The sequence below is a fragment of the Triticum aestivum genome, chromosome 2D, assembly GCF_018294505.1.
Source record: "Triticum aestivum cultivar Chinese Spring chromosome 2D, IWGSC CS RefSeq v2.1, whole genome shotgun sequence".
Classification (NCBI taxonomy): domain Eukaryota; kingdom Viridiplantae; phylum Streptophyta; class Magnoliopsida; order Poales; family Poaceae; genus Triticum; species Triticum aestivum.
The window spans coordinates 220,571,193-220,591,878 of record NC_057799.1 but is presented as its reverse complement, the minus strand read 5'-3'; positions in this window follow the sequence as shown (position 1 = coordinate 220,591,878).

The window sequence follows — 20,686 nt, the reverse complement described above, 5'->3', positions numbered from 1 at the left end:
CATTCAATTCAAGTTGAGTAAGTAACATGCATTTGCGGGAAAGGGCATCCGCCACGACATTCTCTTTGCCCTTAATGTACTTGATCACATAGGGGAAAGATTCAATAAATTCACTCCATTTAGCATGCCGTTTATTCAACTTGGTTTGACCTTTAAGGTACTTAAGTGTTTCATGATCGGTATGTATGACAAACTCATGCGGTCGAAGATAATGCTCCCAAACATGCAACACACGGACTAAAGCACACAATTCTTTGTCATAGATGGGATAATTGAGTTGAGCACCGGAGATTTTTTCACTAAAATATGCAATGGCTCGTTTTTCTTGCATCAAAACTCCACCAATTCCATTACCACTAGCATCACAATGGACTTTAAAAGTTTTGTCAAAGTTAGGCAAAGCAAGAATCGGAGCATGAGTAAGCAAGGATTTGAGCTCATCAAAAGCGGTTGATTGCAAAGGTCCCCAAACAAAGGGTGCATTTTTCTTACTCAAGGCATGCAAAGGTGCGGCAATAGAGCTAAAATCTTTCACAAATCGACGATAGAAACCCGCAAGGCCAAGAAAACTACGCACTTGTTGCAAATTAGTGGGTTGTGGCCAAGTTTTAATTGCTTCAATTTTATACTCATCAACATGAACACCCTTTGAGGAAACAACGAAACCCAAGAAAACAAGCTTGTCAACTCCAAAAGTGCACTTTTTCATGTTCGCATAAAGACGTTCTTTGCGAAGAGTTTGCAAAACAGCCCTAACATGCTTTATATGATCTTTGATGGATTTGCTAAAAAAAAGTATGTCATCGAAGTAGACCACAACAAACACACCAATGTAAGGACGAAGCACAAAATGCATAAGACGCATGAAAGTACCAGGATCTTCCGATAAACCCATAGGCATAGCCAACCACTCGTACAAGCCAAATTTAGTTTTGAAAGCGGTTTTCCATTCATCACCTTTTTGTATGCGGATTTGATAGTAACCACTTTTAAGATCAATTTTTGAGAAAATAGTAGCACCGCTAAGTTCATCTAGCATATCGTCAAGTCGAGGTATGGGATGCCTATAACGAACGGTGATAGCATTGATGGGTCTACAATCGGAGCACCTGCAAAAACTACCATCTTGCTTGGGTACAAGTATAACCGGAACGGCACAATGGCTTAAGCTTTCACGTACATGGCCGTTGTCGATGAGTTGTTGTACTCGCCATTGGATCTCCTTAGTTTCTTCCGGGTTGACGCGGTAGGGAGCCTTGTTCGGGAGTGGCACCCCGGGGATGAGGTCGATCCTATGTACAATGCCATGTAGAGGAGGAAGATCGGGAGGTAGCTCATCGGGAAAGACATCCTCGAATTCCTGCAACAAATTAGAAAACACTAGAGGAAGAAGATTAGGAGTGTTAGTTTTAGCCACCTCATCTTTGCATAGGAGGACAAAGTGGATGACACTCGATGGGTTCTCACACACTTCTCTCATCTCTCTTTTTGTGGCTAGGAGGACTAAGTTCTTCTCTCTTGGCGAAGAGGCGCTCAATTTTGGCTTGTGGCTCTCACTTTCTTTTTGGTGGTTCACTCTCTCACTAGGATCTCCATGATGGCTTGGTGACATTGGTCGAAGCACATATTCCTTGCCTTTCATCTTGAAACTATAGTGGTTGGTTCTTCTGTTGTGGATGACTCCGCGATCGAATTGCCAAGGTCGTCCCAAGAGAAGGTGGCACACCGACATAGGAACTACATCGCACTCCAAGGTGTCCTCGTAGGCGCCGATCTTGAAAGAAACTTGCACGTATGTTCCACTTGAATAGTGCCAGAGTTGCTTACCCATTGCACCTTGTAGGGACGAGGGTGCTTCTTCTTGACCAATTGGAGCTTGGAACATAGCTCTTCACTTGCCAAGTTGTGACAACTTCCTCCGTCGATGATGACCTTCACGGAACGTCCGTTGATGCCGGCCTTTGTGTGGAAGATGTGGCACCGTTGATCTTCATCTTGATGGTGTTGGAGCGTCAAGACCTTGGAGACCACGAGAGAGGGACTTGAACCGTTGTCACAAAAAACTTGATTATCTTCATCTTTGTTCACACGCCGGTGCATGGCCACGTGCTCAATGGCTTCCATTTCTTCATCGCTCATCGAGTCATATGTACCATCATCGTTCAAGATCATTGTTCGCTTGTTGGTGCATTCGAGGGACTTGTGACCTCAGCCACCACATGTGAAGCACTTGAATGAACTTGTCTTGACGATGTTGTTTGGTGGCGCCGAAGAGGAAGGAGTCTTGGATTTGTAGGTGCTTGCCGGAGGACTAGTCGAGGAGGGCGTAGCTTGCTTGGAACTTGACTTGTCGCCGGTACTTGGTGATGCTTTAGTTGAGGTAGGAGGTGCCGAAGTCGCGGGAACCTGAGAGTAGGAGTCGTAGGTCTTGGACGAGTACTTGGCATATTTGAAGTCATCTTGCACTTGTTGCTCGGCCTTGGTCGCTTGATGAACTAGCTCGAGAAGGTTTGAGTATGGTTGGAAGTCGGCAATCTGCTTGATTGGGTGGTTGAGGCCGTTCAAGAAGTGTGCCATTGTTTGTTCGTCGTCTTCCTTGACATTGGCTCGTATCATGGCAATCTCCATTTCTTGGTAGTATTCTTCCACCGTCTTCGTGCCTCGTTTGACGAGTTGCAACTTCTTGAAGAGATCACGGGTGTAGTGTGTAGGCACGAAGCGAGCTCTCATGACATCCTTCATTTCCGTCCAAGTTGAGATTGGTGGTTCGCCTCTTGTATGTCGTCGCTCGATCACTTGTTCCCACCAAATGAGGACATAGTCTTGAAACTCGAGGGAGGCCATGGCGATCTTCTTTTCCTCATCATAGTTGTGAAGACGGAATATCTTGTCCACCTTCAAGGCCCATGAGAGATACTCTTCGGGATCATTGCTTCCGGAGAACTTGGGCATGGTGAACTTGAGCTTGTCGTAGCAGAGTTCTTCATCATAGTAGCGGTATTGATGTCGCTCTTGCCGTGGAGGAAGGTCCTCAAATGCTCGTTCCTCAAGATGTCGCGCTTGGCGCGGAGGAGGGTCTTGAAGCACTTGTTCCACTTGATGTTGTTCTTGTTGTGGAAGATGACGAGGGATATGTGCTTGGTTGCACCTTTCTTGTTGCTCTTCGCGTCGCGCGGCTTCTTCTTGCACTTGGCGGTTGCGCTCTTCAACGGCTCTAATGGCGTCGCGGAGTGCGCGTTGTGCTTCGAGCGCTTGAGCTTCACGGCGTTCTTGAGCTTGCCGGATTGCATCATCGGTTTGAGGTTCTTGACGAGGCACTTGTGGAGGTATTTGCTCTTGCTCCATTGCTTCTTGCGCTTGTTGTCGCACCCTTTCACGTGCTCGGACTCGGTCTTGTAAGCCATTGCCATGGAATGGATTTTCTTGAGCTTGGCTATCTTGAGGAGCTTGACGATGAGGGACTGGAGCTCGGGGAGGACTTGCATCATAAGAGGAGTAGTCCGAGGATTGCCGACTTGAGCGGTGGCTTGAGTGGCACCGTCTTGTTGACGAGGATGAGGAAGACGGGCGTCGCACGATCATGTTGCGAAGTTCTTCCATTTGTGTAGTGAACTTGTCGTCGATTGAATGTCGAAGGTCGGAGGCGAGTTGCTCCAAGCGTTCACCCAATGCTTCGCTTTCTTGATGTAGAGCTCGTTGTGCGATGAAGAAGTGGTTCTTGGTGACGAAGCCGGAATCATCACCTTGCTCCTCGAAAATCGGGTTCACCGACGAACTTGGCCTATCCATCATAACCGAGTGGGTGAGTAGGAAAGTGCGAGAACAATACCGAAGTTACCTTTTCCAAAGATTGAGGATGTAACAAGTGTCACTCAATGTAATGCCACAGTAGTAGAATTGGAACCGGGTTTGTTTCTCACACCTACAAGTAAAAGGCTTATGGAGTAGCTCGGTTAGGATGGTGGCAAAAATTTCAAGCAAAGTGTTAGTCAAGATATCGATAAGGTTGAGAAGGTTCACAAAAATGCAAGTAAAGCAAATAGATCAAACCCAAGGATATCACTAAGAACACACACACGGAAGATAGATGGGATCCGTGCAACCGAGGAATGAGCTCAAAATGTGCAACCACGGAGAATGCTCTTGTTATGCGAATGCTAGAGAGACGCTAGCTCGATTACTCAAATGGGCAAGATACGTTTTATGCACCAACCTATGAGAGAAACGTGTTGTCTTCAATCCCAACTATGATTTATGCGGTGACCAAGATGATATGCAAAATGGCTCAATGCTATTGCTTATAAGCTCTTTGTTTCTCCACTTTTTCTTAAAAGCTTCTTTCTTTTTTTTGTATGCTTGATGCTCGAGCCAAGTATGATTTGAGACAAGTATGTAAGATATGCACGGGAGAGACTATGGCACTAAGATGATAACACGATCACTACGGTGCACAAGAGCGTGGCCCGACAATTCTCAACTCGCTAGTCTCGATGGGTAAGCAACGCAAAAAGGCTCGGGCTATCAATGCAAAACCAAAGGTGAGTGTCGTCGAGGTTACCGTCCTTTCTTACGGTTGGCGGTGAAGATGACTCTGAGGCGATGATGTCGATGACGGAGATGTCGATGTCACACGCTCCTAAGTAGCTGAAACACCTTAGGAGACACGAATCACAACTCAAACAACCTCAAATGCTATATGGAACAAAAGGGGTTAGGTTGCGGTGGTCGGTGGTGGCTATACGAAAGAGATGGTGGGGAGCCTAGACAAACTTTCCAAATTTTGAAACATTTGATGTAGGCAAATGGTGTTGCAACCTATCTAGATGGGTGGGGGATGTCGATAGCTACTCAACAAGCAAAAGAACGCGAAAATTGGACGCCGGATGTGAAAGTTATGGGCAAAACGGTGAAACTTGGAACGCTGAAACTTGTTGGGATTTTTCGACAGTTTTAGGCTGAAACTTGGCTGGGCGGAAGTACCGCTCGGGAGGGCTGTAGTTCCGCTTATAGGCGGTAGTACCACTTGGCGGGCGGTAGTACCGCTCGTGTCAGGATTCTTTGCAGATCGAATCGGGGCGCGATTTTGGGGCAGAAATGGATGATTTCGGAGGCAAAATTTGATGAATTTCGTGGTGGGAAGGGTGGGGATTGTTGGGGAGGGGCTAGATCCACTTGCCAAACATCAAATCCATGGACCAAAACAACCAAATCTCACAATATCCAACAAATTGCAAGAAAAAATTTTGGGGCTATTTTTGTGGGGATTTTCAAAATTGGACGAAAAACAACAAAATCAAGCTAGCAAATGGGGGTATGGGGCTCCAAGATGTGAATCAACCTGGCTCTGATACCCAGATGTTGTAGGGTGAAACCCTAGAGGGGATCTTTTCACACTTGGAGGGGGAAAAGAGGAAGAACACTCAAGAACACAAGACACAAATCACTCAAACAAACCCAAATATCACATCCACTAGAGTAGCATACATGAGATCTACAAGATTACAAGATCAATCCAAGGAAACAAGCACAAAGGTAAAGTTCTTCCCACTCCTAGAGGAGGTGAGGTCTTGATGATGATCTACTCCCTTGGGAGGTCTTGCAATCCACAAGGATTCTTCCCAAAGAGGGATCTTGGTCTCTAAGAGGAGGACGATACAAGGAGCAAAGCTCGGTTTGGTTTTCTAAAATACTTTGCTAACCGTAGAAAGGAGGTGGAGGTGGTCTATTTATAGTCTAAGCCACGAAGGGGTAAGTGGGAGAGGGATATAAGGCCAAAGGCCCGCGGCTGTGCACAGGCCGAGCGGTAGTACCGGATCTCGGGCGGTAGTACCGCTTGTAAGCGTAGTGCCACTTGGAATGGGCGGTAGTACCGGGCCCGGGTCACTCGAGCACAGGAGTTTGTCGGGTTGAGCGGCAGTAGAGTGGACGTTCGGCGGTAGTACCGCTTGGATGGTCTTAGCGGTGGTACCATTTGTAGGCTGTAGTACCGCTCGTTCCAGGTCTTCTTCCTCCTTCTCGTTCTCCTCTCCTCTCCCTTGCTCCATGGATGCTCGAGTCTCCGTCTTCTCCTTCTCACGATCAACTTCCTCATACCTAAGAATGAACAATGTTTCCGATTGAGGTAGAATCCAATTCTCACGGGAATCCAAACGAGACTCAAATAGGAAAGAGTTCACCTCGTTCTCGATGTTGCGTGCACGTGCTCTTGTCATTTGCCCTCTTGGTGCTCGCGGTGGTGATGGAGTGTCGGTGCGGGTAGTTGAGGGGTGCTCCACATCACTTCTCCTCATTCTGCGAGTTGACGGGACACATCAAAAGTACTCCAGTGTATAGAGCCTTCCCTCTAAGGTAGGCCCCGCAAGGTTTGCCTCTTTTTTAACATAACGCATCAAGTCGCAATTTGTTTGTTCACCGTGGTAGACGATCCTCCCTCCATCTAGTGAACAACCAGTACACGTGTCACATTACCACGTGGGCTGCCTTTTCGTACAGAAATGAGCTCCACCGTGTACCCGTGCGGGTGTGGTTGGGAAAGAGACGGGAGTACGTGCGTCGTGCGTGCACCTCTTCTCTTCGTGCATGTCCCCCACCTACGTGTGTGTGTGAGAGAGATACAAACCTAGACAAATGGCTTGTGCGTTCGTGAGTGTTTTTTGTTTTGGGGGGAGGTTGATTTCGTGAATGTATTTGTGGGAATATATGTCGATGACATCTCAAACAAAATTTTGCATGCAATGTGTGTGAAATGGTGGCCTATCCATATCATATATAGAGGGTCGGGCGATCCACGAGAAGAGAGGGAGGGGTCATAGATATCGATAGAGTCGAAGAGAGGATCAAGTGGGTGGGTGCGAGATCGATGAAGAGAGCCATCGAAATTGTGTGTGTGTGCAAGTCAAAGATATAGGGCGACTGACCTACCGGAACGTTAGAGGGCACAGGTCAAGTTTGTGTGTGGCAGGGAGGCATGACTAGAGCGCTCGATGTATCGGTGTGTGTGTGTGTGTGGGAGGGGGTGGGTGGGGGAGGGTAGGCAGAGGCCTAACTATAGAGGTAGAACGACTCGTAGATGTGTTGAGAAGGAGAGACCCAGCTATGTCTTGAGGGAGATCGGTCGACATCCATACATAACTAAAGGACGGGAAATAGGATGGGACAGAGAGAGAGGAGAGAGGGAGGGAGGGAGAGGGGTAGAGTGCTGGATGGGTGATGAAGTTGCTTCTCGAAGATGGTGGGAGAGGCCTACTAGACAAACTGAGGGTGGAACTGCAATATTATCAATAAGAGTGGGGATGTGTTTCTGTGTGTGCCTGTGCATGATAGATCTGTCGGGACGCATCCATGGATGATGAAGGGGAACCATGTGTTTGGTAAGTAAACCTAACTAGATCGGTAGATCAATTGTTGTTTGTCGGAGGAAGGGAGAGACATAACTAATGAGGTAGATCGATCGACGCGTGGGGAAAAAAGAGTTATCAGGACCTGGCTAGCAATATGTATAGCGGGAGATCGGTTGGTGTACGTCCATTTGTTAGAGGCAAATAAGGCTTGGGGAGACGGATAGACAGAGATAATGGAGCTAGGAGGTGGTGCGAGAGGCCCAGCTACTAGCTAGATAGGGGGAGGAGTGTGCGGTTGTGAGATCGATGAAAAGAGGGGCGAGATTTTACACGTGTGTGGGACCGTATGAGAGACAGGAGGCAAGGACACATAAAGGAGGAGATTGAAGGTGCGTGTGTATGTTGTAGGCAGACATCGCTGGAGAGGTTTATCGATCGGTGTGTGTCGGAAAGGAGTTGTGGAGACTGTGGGAGAATGACCTAAAGAAAAAATGAATGTGCGCGATGGATAGAATGCTGAGGGAGGGGGAGGGCGAGGAGGGCGTGTGCATGCACGAGAGAAAGTTAGTGGTAGCTACAAAGGTTAGAGGATTGTGTGGGTGTAAGAGACTAACAAAGATCATAATTTGATATGAAAGTCGATTCATATATTTGAATAGGAGATCATAGTATTTTAAACATATGCATGCATGAATATAGCGGTGATACGCGTGTTGTGGTTTTGCACATGTTATACCATAATGTGATAATGCATGGCGTTTGCAACTCACAGCTAAATGTCGAACAATCTAAACCATACTATACATCGAACAATCTCACATTTTATTTGAATTTGTGATAATGTGTGGCGTTTGCAGCTTACAACTAAATATCAAACAATCTAAACAATACTATATATCGAACATTCTCACATTTTATTTGTTTTGTGGTAATGTGTGGTGTTTGCAACTCACATCTAAATACTTGTAGGCGTAGGGGGCGGGGTTTAGATTATGAAGATCTAGCTAGAGCTTGAAATGTACTATGATTTGAAATCAACATAAAGTGGATTCAAAAAATCGAGTTCGGGTTCATATAGTACACATAGTTCATATGTAACTCGAGACTAATCATGTGGTGTGCTGTGAAGATAATACACAAACGATGGTTTAACTTGACAATAATGATGATTGTAGATCTTATTAAAACAGAGAAACGAATTCAAATGCTTTCACTTCACAACAATCATTATTGTAGATCTTATTCAAATAGAGAAACGAATTCAAATTTAGTTTATATTGAAGCGGTAGTATATACGTTTGGAATGCACTAAAACGTTCATTTGAGTACTAGGTTGCATGCATTATACACGTAGCGAAATATTTTAATTGAACATAACATGAATTCAAAGTTTTGAATGACATTTGTAGTGCGAATTGATTTGGTACAGTACACGTTAGGCTTGTCCGGAAATTTCAACCCGCGCCTTGTTAGCCCGAAATATTTAAGATATATCTCTGTCTCGTTGTGCTCTGACAACACCCTCCATCTCAACCCGCGCCTTGCTATTCCAAAATTACAACGCGCGTGAAAACTCCCACCTCCTGTGAAATCCCGACACGCGAAATGCCCGTGATACCCCTGAACCGAAAGAACCGCCTCAAATCGGTGGGGGTACTTTTGTAACTTACCCCACATTTCGGACAAGCGCGTCCCTAAGCCATGGTTCCCCACTCCCATCCCATCCGTCCACCCATTCATACACCGAGGCTGGGAAAACCCGCGAAGCCCCACACCCTCCTCCGTCCGCCACCCAGCCGGAGACTCTTCCCCGACGATGTCATCCACAGCAACACCTCGACGTCCCTCATCCACCGTACCGGATGAGGATCCGTCGTCGATCTGGTCGTCCCGCCGGTTCAGCCACCCCGTCCTCCACCTCCGAGGAGCTGCCCCGACGTTCCCCTCATCTTTCGTGCCACCTCCATTCCCACACCGCCGTCTTCACCTGCACCACCGGAAGAGCATCATCACCATTTCCTCGGATGAAGCTGCGGCCTAATCGGCGCCACCAAAGAGGTTGTACACTAATCGCCACATTTTCTTCTTGATTCGATCTCACGGTGCTGCCGGCGCTCAGTCCCGAGCTGACACGGCGTGGCTCCATCCATGGTGGCGTCGCCAGCCACTTCCTCCACGGCGTCGCTCCCTCGGCGGCGACGTCCACATCAGTAGGAGCTGCTGCTGCTTTAGCTCTCGCTCGCGTTGCTGCTCTGCTCTTGCTCTTGGTCCCCTGCCTTGTCTGCTCTTGCTCTTGCTCTTGCTTGTGCTGCTGCTCTCGCTCTTGCTCTTGCTTGCGATGCTGCTCCAATTTAGCTACACTTCAGTCGACTGAATCGACTTTTGGGTCAGTCAATTTTCAGGGGGTGGGGGGGCTCGCCGGAGAGGTACCCTACTATCTATCTTAGGGTTAAGGGTGGGGGCGGTGGTCGCCGGCGGTGGTGGGGCGGTGGCGTGGGGATCGCCGGAGAAAAAGCTCGGCACGGGGGGGCCTAGAGGGATAGCCGGGGCGGCGGCGGACCGGCAGTGGGGAGTGTTTTCGGGGCGGGCGGGGCGGCGCACTGACGACCGCGGGCGGCGGGGGGCGGCTGTTTAGCCGGTGGTGGCTGGCGGCTCAGGGGGGTGGAGGTCGAAGATGAACTGCAGGCCCTTGATTTCGTATCCAACGGCTGCAAAATCGACTGACCAGAGATGAAAAAGTCAGTCGACTGACGTGTAGCCTCACCTCTAGCGCGTTCAGTTTCGACAGTAAAATTCAGTTTCGACAGCAAAATTCAGTTTCGACAGTTAAGTTCAGTTTCGACAATTAAATTCAATTTCGACAGTTAAGTTCAGTTTCGACAGTTAAATTCAGTTTCGACAGTTAAGTTCAGAGATGAGCGGCTGATGTATTTTACATCTAGCACTTAGTGGTTATGTATTTTACGTCATCTATTGGAGATGCTATTAGAATTCCACTCAGGTTAACGTTGTCTCTCTTGTCCTGCTTCAGCCTCGGCGTCGTACAACTCACCGGAGCTGCTCCAACGACAAAACCCTCCATCACAGCGGAGCAGTACCTCGGGCTCCATCTCCAGACGCCTAAGATCTTCTTCCCCTCCTCCGACAGCCAAGTCAGCCGGAGCATCCTCACCGGCCAACCCAATCACGCTGAGATTGACATGGCTTCGCCAAAGAGGTTGTACACTTGTTGCATCTCTTTTTTACTCTACATGTTATATATATTGTCCACTGAGCACACGGAGTAACAGGAAATACGACTATTTTATCCTACTATATGACAAGCAGTGAGGTACCCGGAAACTTAGCTATCCATGATGGACTCTCTTGAATGTCATCATTATTTATCTCTGCGCGTTTGAGCTGTGCATTTGTCGATGGCCCTGGGAGCTGAGCTAGTAGGGCAGTGGCCTGGGTCCAAAGTAATAGAAGTAGCACAAAAACATTTTTTTAGTGTTGGATTTTCCTTGCTCAAGCCTGCCTACTAGAATCGCCAGTGCTTGAAAGGAAAAGTGAATGAAAAACATAGGAATTGGAAAGTTTCCTATGGTACTACTTTTCATGAATTTGGTGCAAAAGAATGGAGCAAAGGAAAACTGTAGGATTTGTTCCTTTAGTGTCTCCTTGAAAGAAAAACCGTAGGAATTTTAATTTCCACTTGTCCTCCTTTTCAAACTCCTATTCATGAAGCACAAGACTAAGAGATAGTAGCGTAATAGCATTATAACCGTACATTTTCTTGTGGTTTGACTTAATCTCACCATGCTTCTTTGCATCCTGTGTTCTTCCAATTCTTGTGAACCAAACACCCAAATTGGCAGAAATCCTGTGTTTTTAAATTCTCTGTTTTGCACATGCATTACTATCCTATTCCTGTCTATTTCCTATCCCTGCATTGTTAGAATCCTCAAATTTGAACAAGCCCTTACACAATTACTTCTGTTACAGATATGTGCCAAAGAAAATCTTGCGTGGTTGGTCCTGCTCCTGCGGTGCTGTGTTCCACCCCAGCTCAGCTGCTCCAATGACGGAAGGGTTCACCACCGCAGGGATCCGCTCTCCAGACAGTCTTTCACCGCCTCAGTTCTTCTTCCCCGCCGCCGGCAGCCACGACAACTGCATTACCATCATCAACTGAGCAGATGACCTTGAGGACTACATGGGTCCGCAAGAGAGGTCGCACTCTTCCGTGTCTGCTTACGTTATGCATCGCTTAATATGATGACATGCTACTTTATCGTCATGTTCACCTATTAGACTCCGAGTCAGGTCCAAACTTATGCTGAAACTTGAGTTTTAAAATGGTTGTGGGGTACATATTGGGGCAGCAATCAATACTATCTGTCTACTATCTAGTTAATCTCGGATGTCTACTATGAGTTTCATGTTGGGTGCAAACAAACATTAAAGGAGCCATTATCTGTATTTTTTAACTAAAGCTATTATCTGCCTGCTATCATTGGTTTTGGGTCTATCCACAGTTTGCTACCATCACTCTGGATTTGTGCATGCACTCCTTACATAATCTCACTATGTTTTATTCCTATGCATGTCAGTTATTGTACACAATGGAACTGAACATGTAGAGCAAAAGAGACGAGCCTTGCGTGGCAATAAAATTTCATGCAGACGTCGCTCCATGGTGGGCGCAAAGGCAGCCCCCCCCCTCCACCCATTTTGGATCATAATCAAGAGGAAGATAACTGTTCTGAGGGGGATTCAGAAGCAGAAGACCACTCCTATTTACCCCATGAGGTCTTTGCTCTAACTTGGAATGCTGATGTTGGTAACATCATGCATATGGTGCCTTGCATTGCTTACTGTATACATCAAAGATGTCATCTGCTTAGTTTATACAATTGTTTGTGTCAATGCCATCTGTTTAGTTTCTTTATCGTATATGTGACTCATGCAATGCCATCTTGTTTAGCCAGGCATCATATATGTGAATTTTGCAATGCCACCCTGGTTAGCTAGTCATCTTATATGTGAATTATATCATGACATCATTTTTTATTATGTGCTAAATTTGTCAACAATTTTAGTACATTCAATTACTCTTCCTGTGCATCAGCCATTCGGCACGGTCATGGAAAAATCTGGAGTGGAAACAAGGTCTTCAGAGCAGACAATGCTATCTGACGAAGCGCATGTCTTGCTAGTTACAAATAGCTCCTCAGAGGAGGATTCAGAGACAGATGACCAGTCCTATTCCCCCCCCCCCAGGTGCATGCTCTAACTTGGCAGGGTTATGTTGCTCATATCGTGTGTATGGTATCTTGCATTGCTATGTCATTTGCTTAGTTTAGACATGCTTTGTGTGAATGCCACATGTTTAGTGTCTAATTACCATATATGTGAATTATGCAATGCCATCTTGTTGCAAGACATTATATATGTGAATTATGCAATGATATCTTGTTGCAAGGCATTATATATGTGAATTATGCAATGACATGATGTTTAGCCAAGCGTCATATATGTGAATTATATCATGTCATCCTTGTTTTTATATTTATCATTGCTTTTGTCGACAATGTTTGTATATTCAACTGCTCTTCCTGTGCATCAGCCATTTGAATTGGTGATGGAGAAATCTGGAGTGATAACAAGGTCTTCAAAGAAGATAATGCTACCTGCTAAAGCAGATATCTTGTTGGTTACAGATAGCTCTTCAGAGGAGGATTCAGAGGCAGATGACCAGTCCTATTATCCCCCTGAGGTGTATGCTCAAACTTGGCAGGGTTATATTACTCATATCATGCATATGTTGTATTGCAAGGCTTAGTTTTTACATCATATACACTATATTGAATGCCATCTCCTTAGTTGACACATCATATATGCGATTGCCCTCTGCTCACTTCTTTAGTATATAAATCATATATTTGAATTATATCATGCCATGATGTTTACATAGACAGCATGTATCTAAATTATGGCATGCCAACCCATTTTCTAAAGACATAATATAGTTATATCATCTCATCCTGTTTACATAGTCATCATATTTTGAATTATGTCATTCTATCCGTGAATTATATCATGCCATCATGTTTCCATCGACGGCATGTTTATGATTTATGGCATGCCAACCACTTTAATAGACACATCGTATAGTTATATCATGTCATCCTGTTTACATAGTCATCATATTTTGAAGTATGTCATTTCAATTGGAGGGGGTGATGGCAGTATCTGTACATTCAATTACTTTTCTTGTTTATCCGCCATTTCAATTGGAGGGGGTGATGGCAGTATCTGTGGGAGTAAAAACACGGTCTTCAGAAAAGATCGTGCTACCTGTCGATGGAGATAGAACCACGGTTGTACTTGCCCAAGAACCAGCCCCACCACACATAACCCAAACTCACGCAGATTGTACCCCTACCCAGTTGGACAAAGAACCAGCTACACCCCTTCTAACCCCAACCCCAGTAGATAGTAACCCAGTTCCCGTTGACACAGCACCTTCTCCACCATAGAGCACCCAAACAGGATCAGTTAGTAAGGCAACTGCAGTGCCCAAAGCACGAGGACCACCACTCCGAACCCCAAGTCAACGCTTAAAGCAGAAGAAGAATTGTTCTCAGGTCAGGTTCCGTAGCTATGGTTCATACTACTTTGCCCTTGCATCACTGTATTTACTCATACCAACTAATTTCAAATTTGAAGGATGCAATTGAAACTCCAATGGCGCAACAGGTATGTTTTAAACCTGTTTCTTTAACGTGTTTGCTGTTGTAACTTGCTCTATGTTGATTTCAGTTTCAATTGAATAAACAGTTATGTTCTCATGCCATGCACATTACAAGTGTTGTTATTGCTGTGTAGTCTCCCACACTTATATTCTGTCTATGCTGCTTTGTCTTAAATAGATATGATTCGAACTGTATCTATCTTGATTTGGCAACATAAACTAGAATGATATAGACCATACAGTGACCATACTACATAGATATATGTTTGTTTCATGTTGTTATCCTGTCCACCTTACTACTGAACTGGTTTACCAAAATGAGTTTCATATACTACGTTGTAAACTTGTGATGTGTTTGTTTGTTTCTCTTTTAGATCGCGGATAAAATATTGGAGAAGAGTACCCCGTTATGCAATGGTAAAGGAAGTAATGCAGATAAGGTTCAAGATAGTGAGACATCCCTGTTGGTCTCCAAGAAAGCTGATAAAAACTATACTGAAGACACTGAGACAACCCCAAAGTCCTGTCTTGATGTAGTGTTCAAGTTACTGGCTACTACTGCTGGCACCAGCTCTTCGAACTCGCTGCCTGAATCAGTTCGGCTTCTTGAGTCTCAACTTCAAGTTGAAAGACATCGATCAAATGTTATGCGACAGGAAGCCAAAGGACTGAGGAAGTCCCTGCAGAATTCAGATGCATACTTTCTGGTGCAACAGCAAGTGCTGGAGGATTTAAGCGCCAGACAAGAGAAAGATAATAAGCTTGCTAAGCATCTTGCCAACATTATGGGTACCCAGGATATTGTTTCTTGAGCTTTTCTGAAGTGGTTTCAGTTCTGGACTTGTTTTGCTGCGGCGTTTATATGCTGCTTTGTTCCCTATATTTGCACTGGTGGCGAACTTTGATGCCCAGTGGATGTAATATGTGTAATAGCCGTGATAGCCTAGCATAAGTTGCTTGCTTATTTATTTCCTTATTGTCTTGTTTATTTGTTTTCTTGTAGTCAGTGCAGTTCTTTTTCCGTGGTTTGCTAGTGGCCGCAATAACCTATTTTTTAAAACTAGGCCACAATAACCATGGGCTACATATTTACTGTAGTTAAAATGGGCCTCCTACGGGCCGTAGGAACAATGCGCCTTCTAAGGGCCGTAGAAACAATGGGCCTTCTGCAGCGTAGAAACAATGGGCCTTATACGGGCCATAGACACAATGGGCCTTCTATGGGCCGTATCATCAATGGGCCTTCTACGGGCCGTATGATCGGTCGGCGAAACATGGGCCAATAACAGACCACATTATGGCTGTAAATGGGCTAGAGTTGAAATCATCCGTTCATGGGCTAACCATAATGGGCCGTCGTTAATCGGTCGTATTTGATGACGCTATGAAAACGGCCCAACGTATTAACGGGCCACAAACGGGCCGACTGTGACCACGGGCTGAATTTGGCCCACAAGCAGAAAATGACAGTAACGGGCCATAAGTAAACGAATGCTGGAAATGAGCCCAAGAATAAACGGGCCCTAAGAAGGACGAAAGATAACATGGGCTGGAAAGAGCCCAACGGAATAATGGGTATAAAGTGATACACTGTTCATTACGGTCCAGTTTCACCACGTGCCGTTAATGGGTATAAAGTGATACACTGTTCATTACGGGCCAGTTTTACCATGGGCCGTTAAATGGGCCGAAGTTACTAAGGGCCTCATATGGGCCGAAGGACGTCATGGGCCATACATGGGCCGGAAGATAAAACGGGCTAGAATTATATTGGACGGCCCAGATGACGTTACTGAGCCTAATTCGGATAGGCCGTAAACGGGCCCTGGGTTAGCGGGCTGTAAATGGGCTATATGCGAATAGGCCGTTAATAGGCTTGCCGTGGGCCAGCCCGCCACCTTTTTACCAAGTCAAATGGGCCAGCCTTTTCACAGGAATGGGCCTCTGTTGGGCCGTGCCACGTGTCGATGTATCATAGGCGCTTTGGGTCCAATGAGTGTATGACATCTGTCCCAACGGTGAGCCGACACGTGTTTCCTCCAGCCAATGATGATTTTACACGTGGAAAATCCCCATTGGTCGGGGCTTTTAACGGGTTATCGGATCCAAAATCGGACCCGATACCTTAACAGTGTTCCGTTACAGTGGATGCCACGTGTTGGTCACCCTTGACGAAAGCACTTCTGTGACGCGCGATTTATCGTCATGGAAGTGGACACTTCTGTGATGATAATTTTGGTAATGTCATGGAACACTTCTATGACAGCACAGGTATGACTATCTTGATTCTGTCATAAATTTTTCATGGAGGTACATGCATGAAAGAAAACGTGACCTACTATGACAAACACGTATCATCACGGAAGTGTATTTTTTTGTAGTGAGAGTCGGAAAAGGATCGGAACAGCAATAAGCACGGCAACAAGAGCAACCCCAAGGACGCGGCAAGGAAGAAAGTGGTGCAGCACCCAGTGTACTTCGTCAGCTCGGAGTTCCGACAAGGATCATCACTGACAACGGCACCCAGTTCACAAGCCATGCCTTCATGCAATATGTTCATGCCCTCAGATGCAAGATCTCATTCGCTTCTGTGGCACACCCCCGGAGCAATGGACAAGCTCAGAGGGCGAACATTGAAGTGCTTCATGGACTCAAGACAAGAACTTTCGATACGCTGCAGAAGCATGGCAGGCGGTGGATCGAGGAGTTGTCGGTAGTTCTCTGGTCCCTCAGAACGACACCTAACCAAGCTACCAGGCAGACTCCCTTCTCCCTGGTCTATGGGGCAGAAGCATTTATCCCCATGGAACTCATTTACGGGTCCCCTCGAGTGCTTGCCTACGATGAAGTACCGCAAGATCAGCACTGGCATGACGACGCTGTGATACTCGAGGAGAACCGTCTTCGGGCTGCTACGCATGCTGCACACTACCAGCAAGCCCTACGTCGCTATCATAGCCGCAGGGTTCATGCCCGGTGTTTTGAGGAAGGTGGCCTTGTCCTTAGGCGCGTTTAGTCCGCCAAGGGTACAAACAAGCTGTCACTGAAGTGGGAAGGCCCTTACCGGGTGGTACGAGTCACCAGACCTGGCGCAGTCCGTTTGGAGATCGGGGATGGCCCTCAGTTGCAAAACTCATGGAATATTGAGCATCTCGGCAAGTACTACTTGTAAGGCGCGAGGCTGTCGGGCACTGCCTGGCACCCACCCTTTTGTAAATGCCTTGCCTCAGCTGCATGTAACCCTTGTACAAAGCCGGGGCGATGACCCCGTGCAAGAGAAAATAAAGAAGCGCTATAGGGGGGCCCAACTAAGATTGCATGCATGCACGAGCACACCCAGATCACTGCATAAGCATTTCATGAGCATCTGCATATGCATATAGATAGGATTGCATCCTGCATTCATTCTCATCTACATGGAGTTGCAGGTTCCTGCCGTGAACTTGGCTTCGACAAAGGACGAGAAGATTGCACGGCACAGCAATCCCCGGCAAGCCAAATAGATAAGTTTACCTCTTGTCCATTAGTGTTCTGTAAAGCTATAACTTTGCATGAGAAAACCTCGCCTCTCTTTTGATACTTAGGTGCTCCCATCTATGACTCGAACGTTGCTTCAGTCAGGATGGTCGCAGTGGCCTTTGGTAAAAAGGAGTTGGCGGGGGGCTGGCCCCTCTGTCTGTTCCCCGGCAGACGGAGCTCTCCGGCAGACAAAGAGGGTGATGGCAGGATATCCTGCCGGGAAAAATTCATTTATTTTTATTAAAGAGGCACTCCACCTCTGCATGGACATACACATGCACGGGTTCCCGACGAGGTTCATCTTTTTCATTCATATGCTAACACAAGTACAAGCATTACAGAACACAAAGATGGACTCGAGAGATTACATTATTTGAATTAAAATTTGGCAATTGCCTACAAGTTTAAGACTGAAAAAAGATAAGTGATCCTAATGCCCTTTCTTGTCCCTCTCCTCCTAGGTGCAGCCGTCGAAGGCGAGGAGGGAAAAAGGAGCGCCTGGGCGGAGGCCCAGCCCGCTCTCATCGGGCTCCAGGAGAGGTAGCCTGGGGGGAACGGAAGCGCGAGGGAACGCCTCGATGGAGAGCACGGCGGAAGGCGGCCCCATCGACCACCGTCACCAGGGCCAGCAGGACCCGGCAGGGGGCTAACGGAGCTGCAGCCCGAGAGGAAGCCTGCCGGGGTCCAGCTGGAAGGTTGCTGGAGGAGCCCGACAGCACCATCCGCACCTCTACATCCAACTCCCCGGCAAATCGCACTGCCGGAGAGGAGATGCAGATGCAGATGATGGTGCTGCCTCCTGATGAAGATGGTGCGGGCAACGATCAGCCGGAGTCAGAGTCGTCGCTTCTCCCCCCGCTGCCATCGTCCTCGCCGTCACTGTCCTCCTCGTCGCTTTCGCTCGAGGAGGAGCTTTCGTCGTCAGTCGAGCTCTCCGCGCAGCACCCTAAGCGACCACCCGAGCGCCCGAAGATCTTGATCGAGAGCAGGCCATTCTCCATTAATTTAAACTGGAGAACGTGCCCCTCCAAGAAGCCGCGGGCACGGGCAAAGGTCTTCCAGCTGCGACAAAGATACATAACATGAGGAGCGGGGAAGTCGACATCAACCCTCATACCTCCATTCCCGCAGCCCCTCATGTGCAGCCGCAGAGCACGTGGTTTCTCAAGCTCCATCTCCCGCGCAAAGGGAGTTGGGAGGCGAAGGTGACCACACACGGGCTGGTACATCCTGATGACGAACTCCCGGGGTTGGTCGCCAACGTGGCCTTCCATCGGGGGTGGAGCCGCCGGCGGAGGCGTCACCAAGGCACCGCCCCGCCCTCCTCCTCCTCGAGCACCACGGCGACCAAGACCATGCCCCCTTCCTCCTCTCCTTGCGGACGATTCCGCTTCCTCAGGGTCCAGTGGAGGAGGGGTGCGCTGTCGAGAAGAAGCCCTCGTCGCCGCCACCGGAACTCCACCACGCCCTCGCCCTCGCACCATGACTAGATGAGAAGGGTCACGAAGGAGAAGGAGAAGTGTGTGCAGGAGAACACTGCCCCGGCCCCTTTTATAGGGAAACGGGGCAGGGGGCTGGTTCCTCCTACGGGAAACGGCCGCCCCTCTCCTCCAATACGGCCTCTCTACACCCACTGTGACTTTGAGGGTCGAGGCCGTCCCTCTGCTCCAACCATCGATGCTCGGATTTCAGCCATGGCACTCTCCCCCGTGTCCTCCACATCCACCACCTACCATGCCCAATGCATGCGGGACACGTGGCGAAGTGCGTGCGGAACGAGGGGCGAGTGGGGTGGCAGTTTCCGCCCCGTGATCTTGGGGTGAGGAGAATCCGTGGGCCACGATCCAAGTTCTTCCATGACATCGCGCACCACGCGCGGGGAAACCAGAAACTGGCCCGAAATCAAGACTAATGAAGCAACAAAGGAAACCTCAAGGGGCCAACCCCTTCAGCGATCCTTGCATGTGCACTTATTAGGCCCTACCCCGACGACACTCGGCAGCGCGTTCGGGGCAGGCCCGGGGGCTTCTGTTGGTGCAACAAACCCTGGGTCTGTTGCCCAACTGTGCACAGGCACAAGATCAAGATTGAAGCACCAGCTCAAGTCAGAGATTGAAGAACCAAGAGATTTGAAGAACCAACACGCAGCCTAGAGAAACCAAGATCGAGCCAGAGGAGCAAGATATCGGCAAGAAAAGGGCCTCCCTTTCCGGGCAGGCGAGCCCGGCAAGGGGCGAGGCCACCACCAGAAGAAAGCAATCAAGGCTCCTCGGCAGAGCCTGCCGGGGCTCGCGGGGGAAGAACCACCCCACCAACCACTCAAACACGACTCACGTCGTCAATCAGTGTGGTGTCAAGTCGCAAGATGATTAAGTGGCAGCCATTCGCCACATGGCAGCCATTTCCTACATAAGAAACCCGCAGATGACACCCGTCCTACGACGTGTCAAGAGAACAGATGCAGAGCTGGCAAGATAGCCTAGCAGGCCTTGTCAGGCAACCAGGGATGTAACACTAAGCGGCGCATTTAATGCCCCCTGTCAGCCCGCAGAGTTAGGTATGATAGCACTGTTTGCTATCATATCAGTGGATAATGACCACTTTGCCACTGTGGTGACCCCTTGATCTATAAAAGGAGGCCCATGGCACTCGTAGGAAGGGTTGGAAAGTTGATAAACCCAAGCCACCATACGCGTGTAGTCGATGCAGCCCCGAGGCAAACCCTGTCGGGCAAGTGTACTACGCGTCTGCACACTCATTCCACCATCAATCCACCAAAGCAAGAGTAGGGTCTTACGCCTCGCGGCGGCCCGAACCTGGGTAATTGTTTGTGTGCTCTCTGTCGTGCTGCCGCACGCCGATCTGCTCTTTGTGCAACGCGACGTCCCCCCGCCGAACCAGCAAGGGGCCACCCGGTCCCATAGGTGGCCGCGGATATCCCGCGACAGCAATCTTAGTTGGGGGCCTCCCTACATCGCTTCTTTATTTTCTCTTGCACGGGGTCCTCGCCCCGGCTTTGTACAAGGGGTTACATGCAGCTGAGGCAAGGCATGTACAAAAGGGTGGCTGCCGGGCAGGGCCCGATAGC